This window comes from Scyliorhinus canicula, chromosome 15 (assembly GCF_902713615.1).
Source record: "Scyliorhinus canicula chromosome 15, sScyCan1.1, whole genome shotgun sequence".
Taxonomy (NCBI): Eukaryota; Metazoa; Chordata; class Chondrichthyes; order Carcharhiniformes; family Scyliorhinidae; genus Scyliorhinus; species Scyliorhinus canicula.
In genome coordinates, this window is record NC_052160.1 from 47,890,375 (window position 1) to 47,902,606 (window position 12,232).

General features: G+C 48.0%; 1 protein-coding gene across 5 annotated transcripts in view; it reads right to left on the reverse strand.

Moving 5' to 3' along the window:
* The window catches only part of LOC119978064 (protein ELFN1-like), a 427,227-nt gene that overhangs the window by 38,030 nt on the left and 376,965 nt on the right, over positions 1-12,232 (reverse strand). The window lies entirely within an intron of this gene.

Genomic DNA, 12,232 nt, shown 5'->3' on the forward strand with positions numbered 1-12,232 from the left:
CCCCTCAACAGGACTCGGGGCACCAAGAGATGGAGACAGAAAGAAATTAGATATGACAGATTGGTAATAAGGAAAGATAACAAGAAAATGAACTGATTAATTGCTGGGATGAGTCAAAAAGGCACAAATGGGAATCACTGTGGTATAATAAACATTTTGTTATTTGCTTTAATGCAATCTCAAGCATTTTACTTGAGAACTTGTAAAGTCCAGTTACGTTTATATAAATAATGAAACATGAAGTTTCTGGTGTCATTAACTTGAGTGTTCTACCTATGTGCACAGTTTAATAAGGTTCACATAAAAGGTTCATTAATAAAATATACCAAGTGTATTTAACAGCCGTTACTAATATAGGCGTATGCACTATCTATTTTTCTAAAGATTGGCTACAGGTTTGAATGTCAGGCATGAAGTGGAAGAAAATTTTACATTTTGTATTTACCCGTTCTGATTTTCCCCTCCCCATCCTAACAGGACTCAGTTTTGGTTCTAAGGTTACCAGAAGCAGCAGTCAATGTTCAGCTGTGGCTCAAAAGTTCTCTTCCTTTTGAGTCAGACAGTTGTGGATTCAAGCCTCATTCTTCAAACAGCCAGCAACACTGGGGTGGGGAGGGGGGATTTTCAGTGCTCCCCCTGCAGAGTGCTTTTTTAAAAGTATTTTTATTAAGGTTTTGCAGAATTTTTCATAATAAAACAGTAGTAACAATAATAACAAAACAAACTAGAGTGAACATTAACATAGTGCAAACAGAGAATATACAATAACAATTAAATAGACATTACCCCACACGACCCAGTCTTCCCCCACACCATCCCAATGAAGCACCCCCCCCCCCCCCCCCCCCCCCCCCCGGACGGATTGCTGCTACTGCTGACATTTTAATTTTCCCCGAGAAAGTCGACGAATGGCTGCCACCTCCGAGAGAACCCTACCATAGACCCTCTTAAGGCAAACTTTATTTTCTCGAAGCTGAGAAACCCAGCCATGTCATTAACCCAAGTCTTTACACTCGGGGGCTTCGAGTCCCTCCACTTTAATAAAATCCGTCTCCGGGCTACTAGGGAGGCAAAGGCCAAGACGTCGCCCTCTTTCACCCCCTGAACACCCGGGTCTTCTGACACTCCAAAGATCGCTATCTCTGGACTCGGCACCACCCGTGTGTTAAGCCCCTTGAACATTGCCCTTGCGAACCCTTGCCAGAACTATCTAAGCTCCAGGCATGCCCAGAACATGTGGACATGGTTTGCAGGGCTGCCCTTGCACCTCATACAACTGTCTTCTACCCCCAAAAACTTGCTCATTCTCGCTGCCGTCATGTGTGCCCGGTGGACCACCTTAAATTGAATTAGGCTGAGCCTGGCACATGATGAGGAGGAATTAACCCTACCCAGGACCTCTGCCCACAGACCCGCTTCCAACTCCTCACCTAGCTCCTCCTCCCACTTGCCCTTGAGTTCCTCCACCAGGGTTTCCTCCGCCTCCTGTAGTTCCTGGTAGATATCTGACACATTCCCCTCCCCACCCAGGTGCCGGAGACCACCCTGTCCTGTATCCTCAGTGGCGGCAGCGTCGGGAAGGCCACTACCTCTTTTTCAGGAAGGCTCGTGCTTACAGATATTTAAAGACGTTTCCTGGCGGCAGATTAAATTTGTCCTCTAGCGCCTTCAAACTGGAAAAGTTTCCGTCTATGAACAGATCTCCCATCCTTCTGATGCCTGCCCTCTGCCAGCTCTGGAACCCACCATCCATCCTACCCGGGACAAACCGGTGGTTGTTGCATATAGGGGTCCAGACCGATGCTCCCTCCACCTTCTTGTACCTCCTTAACTGTCCCCAGATCTGCAGTGTCGCCACCACCACCGGACTTGTAGAGTAACGGGTCGGCGAGAATGGCAAAGGAGCCGTTATCAAAGCTCCCAGACTAGTACCTTTACATGACGTCGTCTCCAGCTGCTCTCACGGCCCACCCTCCCCCATCACCCACTTCCTAATCATAGCTATATTGACTGCCCAGTAGTAGTTGCGAAAGTTCGGCAGCGCCAACCACCCCCCCACCCCCGACTACGCTCCAACAGCGATCTCCTTACTCGTGGGGTCTTATTCGCCCACACAAAACCTGTAATGATCCTACTCACCCGCTTAAAAAAGGCCTTAGGGATGAAGATGGGGTGGCACTAAAAAACAAACAAAAATCTGGGGAGGACAGTCATTTTCATGGTCTGCACCCTCCCTGCCAGTGACAACGGGAGCATGTCCCACCTTTTAAAGTCCCCTTCCATTTGCTCCACCAACCGGGTCGGGTTGAGCCTGTGCAGGGCATTCCAGTTCCTGGCCACCTGTATACCCAGGTAACAAAAACTTTTCTCTACCATCCTGAGCGGCAGCTCTTTCGGTCTCTCCTCCTAACTCTTGGCCTGGATCACAAACAACTCGCTCTTTCCCATGTTCTGTTCGTACCCTGAAAAACAACCAAAATCCCTCAGGATCCGCAGAACCTCCCCCATCCCCTCCACAGGGTCCGAAATATACAGGAGCAAATCATCCGCCTATAGTGAGACCCGATGTTCCACTGCTGCCCCCCCCAACCAGTCCCCGCCAGTTCTTCGAGGCTCTCAGCGGCGTAGCTAGTGGTTCTATAGCTGGGCAAATAGTAATGGGGAGAGGGGACACCCCTGCCTCGTTCCCCAAGTGTACACTTGCTACAGGCAATGTTCCAGGTCCTTCCCTCATTTAAAAATGAGTAAGATCAAGGCCTGTGACATTGTTGGCAGGAGGGTTCCTTTCTCTCTAGCCTCATTGAAGGTCCTCATCAGGAGTGGGCTCAATTTTTCCGAAAATTTCTTATAGAATACTGGTAACCATCTGGCCCCCGGGCTTTACCCGATTACATGCCCTCTATACTCTTGACAATTTCCTCCAATTCAATCGGGGCCCCCAGCCCCTCCACCAGGTCCTCTTCCACCTTTGGAAACCTCAACTGGTCCAAAAATTGCCTCATCCCTTCCGCTCCAGTCGGGTGCTCTGACTTGTATAGTTTACGATAGAACTCTTTAAAGACTCCGTTCACCCCCCCGGATCCAAGACCGTGTTACCCCTCTTATTCTTTACTCCCCCTATTTTCCTGGCCGCCTCCCTCTTTTGCAGTTGGTGTGCCAGCATTCTACTCGCCTTCTCCCCGTACTCATAGACTGCCCCCCTTGCCTTCCTCAGCTGTGCTACCGCTTTCCCTGTGGTCAGCAGTTCAAACTCAACCTGCAGACTCCGCCGCTCCCTAAGTAGCCCCGCCTCAAGGGCCTCCGCAAATGTCCTGTCCACTCGGAGTATCTTCTCCACCAGTCTCTCCCTCTCGGCTCTTTCTCTCTATTCCCTATGGGATCAAATTGAGATGAGTTCCCCTCTGACAACTGCCTTGAGAGCTTCCCAGACCGTTGCCGCTGCTACCTCACCAGTATTGTTTGTTTCCAGTAATCCTGGATGTTCTTGCTAATCCGCCCGCAAACCTCTTCGTCTGCCAGCAGCCCCACATCCAGTCTCCAGAGTGGGCGCTGCCCTCTCTCCTCACTAAACCGCAGGTCCGCCCAGTGCAGGGAATGGTCCGAGACTGTGATTGCTGAGCATTGTGTCCCCACCACCTTTGGGATTAACGCCCTGCTCAAGACCAAGAAGTCACTGTGATTGCTGAGTATGCCCCTGTAGGGAGAGGTGACCCACTGCTAACCTGCCGCGGGGTCTTCTGGTCCTGCCGTTGTCAATGGGATTTCCTACTGAATCCACACCCAGCCTTCAGGAAACCCACGGCAGGGGTTCGCCGTCAGCGGGACTGGAAGATCCTGCTGTTGAGAACGGCTGGAAAATCCCTCCCACTTTCTTTTGGATGAGACAGTAGACTGATGCCTACCCACTCTGGGGCGCAAAGGAGAGTTCTCTGTGCTGTTAGTCAAGCTGCTGTTAATCAAGCCAGGATGTGGTGACAGAATGAAATAAAACCTAAACTGAGGGAAGAGATAGAGATAGATAGAGAAATACAGCACAGAACAGGCCCTTCGGCCCACGATGTTGCGCCGAACTTTTGTCCTAGGTTAATCATAGAATTTTGGACAATTTTTCATGGCCAATCCACCCAACCTGCACATCTTTGGACTGTGTGAGGAAACCGGAGTACCCGGAGGAAACCCACGCAGGCGGAAGCAGGTGGAAGCATTAGAGAGCAGACATTTTAAAGCACTGTGACTAACGCTCCTGTACATACTCTCCAAAGCCTGTCGACCAGCTGCAGGGCAAAATTCAGGAGTGTAGTGGAATATTCCTCACATGCCTGAATGAGTGCAGCATGTCCAACAACAGTCAAGAAAGAAGCTTGACATAATTCAGGACAAAGCAGTCCGTTTGATTGGCACTCGGTCCACCATCTTCAACATTTCCTCCCACCACCACTGTCACAGTATTAGCATCTACAAGATGCACTGCAGCAGCTCACCAAGACTTTGACAGCACCTTCCAGTGACAGTGTGGGAGTCACTCATGAAATTGACAAAAGGTCGATATTAAAACAAGGAGAGAAAAATGGACTCTCCAGCCAGTCAAAAAAAATGGGAAAACTGTAGAAGTTAATGTAGAAATCTTCCACCAGCAAAAAAAGCAGAGTTAAACAGTTTTTAAACGGTCCAAAAAGGAGGAGCTGTAGTTGCCCGCCAAAACTCCAAAACTGAGAAAAGCACAGAAACGGCCTCTGTAGCAGTTTAAAAAAGAGTAAGTTGACAGTCTTAAAACAGTAATGCATTTAAAGTTGTACACCATTAATGCAACAAACAGAAGAAGGAGCAAAGGACGAGCGACAGGAAAATCAGAGAATTTCCCAGATCGAGGGCAACTTTATAAAGGGATTCTGTAAGCAACGGACAACCTCAGAGAGATAGAGAAGACCTTAAGGAAGTGGCAATGGAAGACCTTGATGTGTTATCTGAGTTGGTCTAACATCGACTGCAACTGGATGCAGTGAAACTAGAAACAGGCTTTCGACACAGGAGATGGTCCAACACTGTTTTATTGACTTGCTGATTGCTGTACATAATCTGCTGTGGCTTGACACCCTATTAATCTAACTGATAACCTCCTACTGGCTTGACCAGACTAGCTCTCTACCACATGGTGATGATGTTCACTGGCTTGTGCACTCTAACTATCTCAGTAGCCGTGTCCTGTGAGAGAGGGGGAGTCTTAATGCCCTGTGGGCTTTCTAGTGGTGGTGTCCTGCCTGGTGATTAGTTTTTCTGTGTCGTGTGTGTTCATTGGTTATCCTGTGTGTCAATCACTGCCTGTCTGCATCTCATGGTATACATGAGTGGATATTATGATAGACCTCAAGGAAGAGGCAATGCAGGAGCTCAGAGGAGGTAATAAGTCCTCAAGGTATAGGCAATGCCAGATTCAGAGTAGACAGTAAAAAGAACCTCAAAGAAGGTGGAGCAGTGGTAAACCCCGACCCAGGAAATGGGGGGAGGGCACGGAGCAAACCCAGGAAGTGGCCAACAGAAGACCTTAAAGAATTAATGAAGAACTGAAGGCAAAGAGACTCTGTTCTATTCCATCCCTTTGTATTGTAACAATTTTGTAACAATCCTTGTAAATTTTAACAATAAATTACAAACAAACGATAAAGCTGTCATCAGTCAGAAAGTAAGACAAACTGCAGCAGAAGTAGACGTAAGAGTGAAGAAAAAAAGTTGGATAAACTTTACCAAGAACTACAGAAAATAGAAAATGTGGTCAAAGTTTGTGACCCGAATCTAAATGAGAAGCAGCCCAGCTATATCAAAGCTAAGGGAAGAAAACACACACTATGCAAAAGGTGGAATTGCTGGGAAATCTACTAGGGTCAGCAAGAAACATACAACATTCAACAGCAAGTGGTGAAGGAACTGGAGTTAGAGCACAAATGTGGGAATAAAAGGTAAAAAGAGTTGAGAAGAAAAGCGCAAGTGCAACTCAACAACAGTGGTCATGAATAAAAGCAAATTATTGTGGATGCTGGAATCTGAAACCAAAGAGAAAAAAAATGCTGGAAAATCTCAGCAGGCCTGGCAGCATCTGCAGGGAGAGAAAAGAGCTAATGTTTCGAGTCCAGATGACCCTTTGTCAAAGCTGGTCATAGCATGGAACTTGAAGAGCCAATGGATGCGATCAATTTTGTGAAGGGTAAGAGAACTACTCGGGCACGATACAATGGCCACGCTCCGCCCGAAAAGCTGCTTGCCATGGTGCAGCGTGGCCGATAAAAGCCGGGAGACCCCGCTCCTGGGATCTACCCGGCTCGCAACGCTTCACGGGATTGCATTGGACGTTGCGATGTAAATAGCGACCGTTGTGGGCGGGATTATTTTTGGCAAATCTACATATTAGAGTGAGTCAGTAAGTCTCACTCTAATGTCCAGCTTCACGAGGTAACTGAGGCTTTGGGATTCATCCCCTTCATCTCGGAGTACTAGGGCAAGTGCTGTTCAACACTGGTGCCCACCAACAGGGACCAGAAGGAACAGCACTCAAGGGGGGGGGGCTCTCCCAGGCGATTGGAGGCACCCAGCTGCATGCCCAGTCGGTGGTGCCCTGGCGCTGCTGGTACCACCTGTGCATCCTGGCTGTGCCGGTATTTTTATTTTATTTTAGAGTACCCAATTCATTTTTTCCAATTAAGGGGCAATTTAGCATGGCCATTCCAGCTAGCCTGCACATCTTTGGGTTGTGGGGGCGAAACCCACGCAAACACAGGGAGAATGTGCAAACTCCACATGGACAGTGACCCAGAGCCTTAATCGAACCTGGGATCTCGGCACCGTGCTAACCCACTGCGCCACTGTGCTGCCCCGGCTGTGCCAATATGGCACTTCCAAGGTGCACAGGTATTTCCAGCTGCTGTGGGCACTGCTGGAGTGCCAGGTTGGCATTGTCAAGCTGGCATTTCTTTTGAGCATGTTATTGGGCTGGTGATGCCTTGCTTGGGTGTTTGGGAGGGTGCCCAGAGACCCTCCCATGGTGCGTTCCAACTGGGGGGAGGTCAGTGATAGCTTTGCGTCCTGATCTCTCGCTACACAGTGGCTAAAAATGCTCGTTATGGGACTTTGTTGCCATTTAGTTGAATTGAGCCCCTAGTCTCAGAGTGAAACTCATCAAAGATTTGATCCATGTAGGACATTCTGTATCATCTACTGCAAGAGTCTACTGTTGAAGCAGACATCAGAGCAGAGGTATCATTTACCAGAGCCATTGTAGGGAATTCTTTAGTGATTTGAGGAAGAGCTCCGATGTGGTCAGGAACAGAGGGCGCGATTTGTCGCCCAAAAAACAGAATTCCATTTTGGGTGCAGAGAGCAAGGTGTTTCTCGGTGCTTGTAGCGCCAAGAACCCAAAATGGAACTCGTTTTTTTGGCGTTCTTTCACGCCTTCTGTGACTGACCACATCGGCACGCTTCCTCAAACCACTGCAGTTTTTTTTCTGTCAGAATAACATTCTTGAAGAGAAGAACATCATTTTACATTCATAATTTCTTCCTTCTTGTTATATTTATTAGGCAATTCTCCTGAATTGCTAACTTATACAACAGCTATCAAACTGGACTCTACATTTTTTTGTGGCTTCGGCCAAAAACTCCCTGCCGAAGCCGCACTTGCCTCATTTCCTGCACCAACGAGCTAAGTTCGATAGTGCAAGAAGCGATTGCGGCGCCATTTCTTTCGACCTTTTTTGGAATCCCTACCGTGGCTCAAACACCCCAACTTACCTGTTAGGAGATTCCCAAGCCCCCTTGACCCCATCTCTTAAGGGCAGGGCACCCCCAGGCCCGATCACTGGCACAGGCAACCTGGCACTCGGGCACCTTGATACTGTCAGCCTGGTACCCTGGCAGTGCTCCTGCCAGCCTGACAGTGCTACCCAGGACTCTGGCACCATGTCAGGTTGCCAGTACCAAGGTGTCTGGGTGGCAGTGGGAGTGCCAGGGTATCACCCTGCCCAGAGCACAACCACCCAGGGGTCTCCAATAGCCTGTCAGACACCCCTAGGTGCCGTTTTGCCTGATTCATGTTTGCATGTACTAGTGCATAATCTGTGCCATGACGAGATTCCCCCAGGCCTGAGCGTTAGTTCCGGGTTTGGGAGAATCAGGTGCAACATATTGAAATGAGTTTGATGGCTCACTTAAATATGTTAATCTGGATCTTGCTCAGCGACGGTGAGATCCAGATTGCTATGTCTCGTTATATCTCGCATAGAGTTCAATGTGTTGCAAATCTCACGAGAGGCTTCTCGTGAGGTTTAATAGCCTTGTTGCATCACCGAGTCAGGCGCAACGAGGCCGTTCGATTGCGCCCAGAGTATTGAGCTGGCAGAAAATGTCAGTCATCTGAAACTTTCTTGCAAAGAGCTGGAAATCAAGGTCAGAGAGCTGATAGAGCAATGTTTACATGAAACAAGAGTAAACCATGCGTATACTGAGACAGAGAATCCGAAACCAAGAAGAACAGCATAAACATCGGATACAAACAAAGTCACGCTCAATCGAGTGAGATGTTGGGATGGCAACAGTTGGGAAATAAAGCTAATTTGGAACAAATTCAAAAACTGATTGAAGACTGTGATTTAACAAAGTTGGGTTATTTAAAATTGTCAGTGCATCTAAGGATACTTCAGATGAATATCAAGGTAAAGCAGATGGAGCTGGAACTGGCTCAGACCAAAATGTAACTGATGGAGTTTGAGTGCAAAATACAAACGGAGGAGAAAGCAGATGCATTAAGTAAAAAAATGCTCAGGTCCAAGCAGAAGATTGCTTGATGCAATAGATGAAAGGAAGAGTTTGGAAAATGAAGCCACCCAGTTGAAGGAAGTAATGCTGGAGAGAACTAGATAAAGCAACAATTCAGGCAGAGAAGGACTCTGAATTTAAATGCCAGAACACGATTTCTGAAATGGTCACACTAATAGAAAAGCACAATAACTAATATAACATGGTCGATTGAAAGATGGCGAATAGAAATGATAGGAAGAGAAGGAACTTAATCACATGATCTAAGTACCAGAAACATGACCATCCCTTCAGATGTGACACACCGCGTTTGGAATGAGCTGTCAATGAGTTGTGATGCATTGTGGAGTAACGTGCGTGACAGAAAAGGATCAACAGAGGCTTGGAGAGTGACACTGTCCACAGAGTAAAGTACGTAGTCCTTGATCAATGCAGAGTCCAGCACAGAACTCGGAAAACAGCCAGCCTGCATGGAAGAATCCCATACAAGATTTGAGTCTGTGCATAGTTGAAGCCTGATAGTAGATGTGTTATGTTGAATGCAAGCCTCAACATCTCATCATTGAACAATCGCTACATCAATTTACAAATATCTAACTTGTCTGTATAATGTTTATTGAGAATGTGGGTTTAAGTAAATTGATTTTGAAGATTGTATTAAAAAAAGTTAAAGGGGAGTTTAAAGAATACAGGACGGGATTCTCCGTTGCCCGACGCCAAAATGGGGATCGGCAATTGGGCGGAGAATGGCTCCAGATGCTGAAATCGCAGCAGACGCTGATTTGGCGGCAGGTTGCGATGCTCCACCCCTCCAAATTGGCGTCATCGAAATGCGTGCTGCGAGCAGTCTCACAGAATCACAGAATTTACAGTGCAGAAGGAGGCCAATCGGCCCATCGAGTCTGCACCAGCCCTTGGAAAGAACACCCTACCGAAGCCCACACCTCCGTCCTATTCCACACTTCCACCCTATCCATGTAACCCCACCTTACCTTTTTTGGCCACTAAGGGCAATTTATCATGGCCAATCCACCTACCCCTGCATATCTTTGGACTGTGGGAGGAAACCGGAGCACCCAGAGGAAACCCACGCAGACACGGGGAGAACTTACCGACACCGCACAGACAGTGACCCAAGCCGGGAATCGAACCTGGGACCTGATGTGTTGGGTAAGCTGGGTCTGCGAGGGGGTCCACGTTGTTAAAAGACTGTTGTGCAAAGCTGCGGACTCGGGTTCAGATTTTAACCTGCCGCTGCTCGCCTACAGGGCGACTCCTTTGTCCGTTGGCCTGTCCCCAGCACAGCTGCTTATGAACCGCACACTACGGACAACTGCGTTTACTGCAGCAGTGAGAGAGACAGGCTTCCAACATTTGAAGAAATGCAACTCGATTTTATTGAACTCTTCACTATCATACATACTTTAACTGTGGGTTGACACTATGCTGACTTGACTGGAGACCTGAGGCTAACCTGACCAGACTATCTTACTTCACATGGTGTATGTTCTAGTTGTTGCTCACGGGCTCTGACTGTCTCAGAGGCTGGATCCCAAGAGAGCCGGAAAACTAGTGCCCTCTGGCTTTATAGTGGTCGTGTCCTGTCTGGTGATTGGCTGCTGTGTTCTGTGTGTTCATTGGTTATCCTGTGTGTCAATCACTGCCTGTCTGTGCACCATCATATATCTGTGTGTATATTATGACATGACCCTCGTGCTGTGAATCCAGTATGGCAGCATAGTGGTTATCACTGTTGCTTCACTGCGCCAGGGTCCCAGGTTCGATTCCCTGCTGGGTCACTGTCTGTGCGGAGTCAGCACGTTCTCCCCGTGTCTGCGTGGGTTTCCTCTGGGTGCTCCGGTTTCCTCCCGCAGTCCAAAGATGTGCAGGTTAGGTGGATTGGGCATGCTAAATTGCCCTTAGTGTCCAAAACAAGTTAGGAGGGGTTATTGGGTTAGGGGGCTAGATAGAAGTGAGGGCTTAAGTGGCTCGGTGCAGACCTGATGGGCCAAATGGCCTCCTTCGCCACTGTATGTTCCATGTTCTATGTCTCAACCCCGTTGGAATGTAATTAGCGGGCCCACCCGTGATTTTCCACCTCCGAAGGGCCGAGTCCCTGACGGCGCAAGCCACGTGTGATCTCAATTATCGTGAGCCTGGCATGGTGGTTGCGGAGAGAGAGAGAGGGCATGCTCACCACATTCAGCTCAGATCCATGCCGCTGGTCGGCGGGCTTCTGCCAGGGCTGGGGGGAGTGGTGGAGGTAGCCAGGAGGTGGACTGTGGGGTCAGGTTGGAGGGTATGTATCCAGCACAGCCGGCGCCATCATTTCCGGCGCGATCAGTGCGTGAGTGGGGGGTATAGGCATACATACGGATGCAGCTTGTCATCCCTGCGCATGTGGACCACGGACCCGGCAATTCTCCAACCATTTCCATACGTTCCACGGGTGTTTCACGCGGCACTGGTGCTAGCCCCTCACCGGTAGCAGAATCGGTGCGGGTTTCTGTTGGCGTTGGCACTTAGCATCATGAGAATCCAGCCTGTAGTGTTTGTAGAGTCTGTCTCCTTAAGCCAGTACAGCCAAAAAGGGTCAACTGACTTGTGGGACCAATGGGAACCGAGAGTGAGTGATCACCCTAAAGGGTGAGTCCTCTCTTGGGAAGAATACATCTAGCAGCCATGTAGCAAGCATGTTAGGACTTGGAGCTGTTGCTCCAAGGCAGCTTAGTGCCACACATCCTTCTGTACCAAGTCCCACTTTATTAATAATAAACATCTTGTTCCTAACAAAATCTGAAGTCTCTTGACAACAGCTGAAGTGTGCCAAATACATACATTTATGCCACTGTTCACACTTCATACAATCCTCCTCTCACACCGCATCTAATCCCTTCAACATATTCTTATACTGCTTTATTCTTCATCTCTTTATCTAGCTTCCCCTTAAATGTATATATGTCATTTGCCTGAATCATTGCTTTTTTTTACTCTTTCGCAAGATGAGAGCATTGGAGGTGGCAAGACCATTTTTTGCCCATTCCCTAATTGCCTTTGAGAAAGCTCTCAACATTTGCTGTATAAAGAAGTTCCACTTGAATTCCTCACTGGATTTATTAGTGATTATCTTAGTTTTGGACTCCACCACAAGTGGAAGCATCTTTATGTCTAATCTATAAAACCCTGTAATATATGTTAACGCCCTTCATCAGGTCACCCCTCAGTCTTCACTTTTCTCAAGAAATATTTCTGGAATAGCAATTGAGGACAGGAACTCTTCCTCGTTATCTCAACCCAGGGCTGCTGAAATTAAATGCAGGATCCCAAAATGTCCCAAGCTGAAATGGGTTAACTTGACGCAAGCCAACAACTGAACGAGAATCCCTGGCCTGCAATGCTCAGTTTCAAACTGAACTAAATAGGGCAGCAC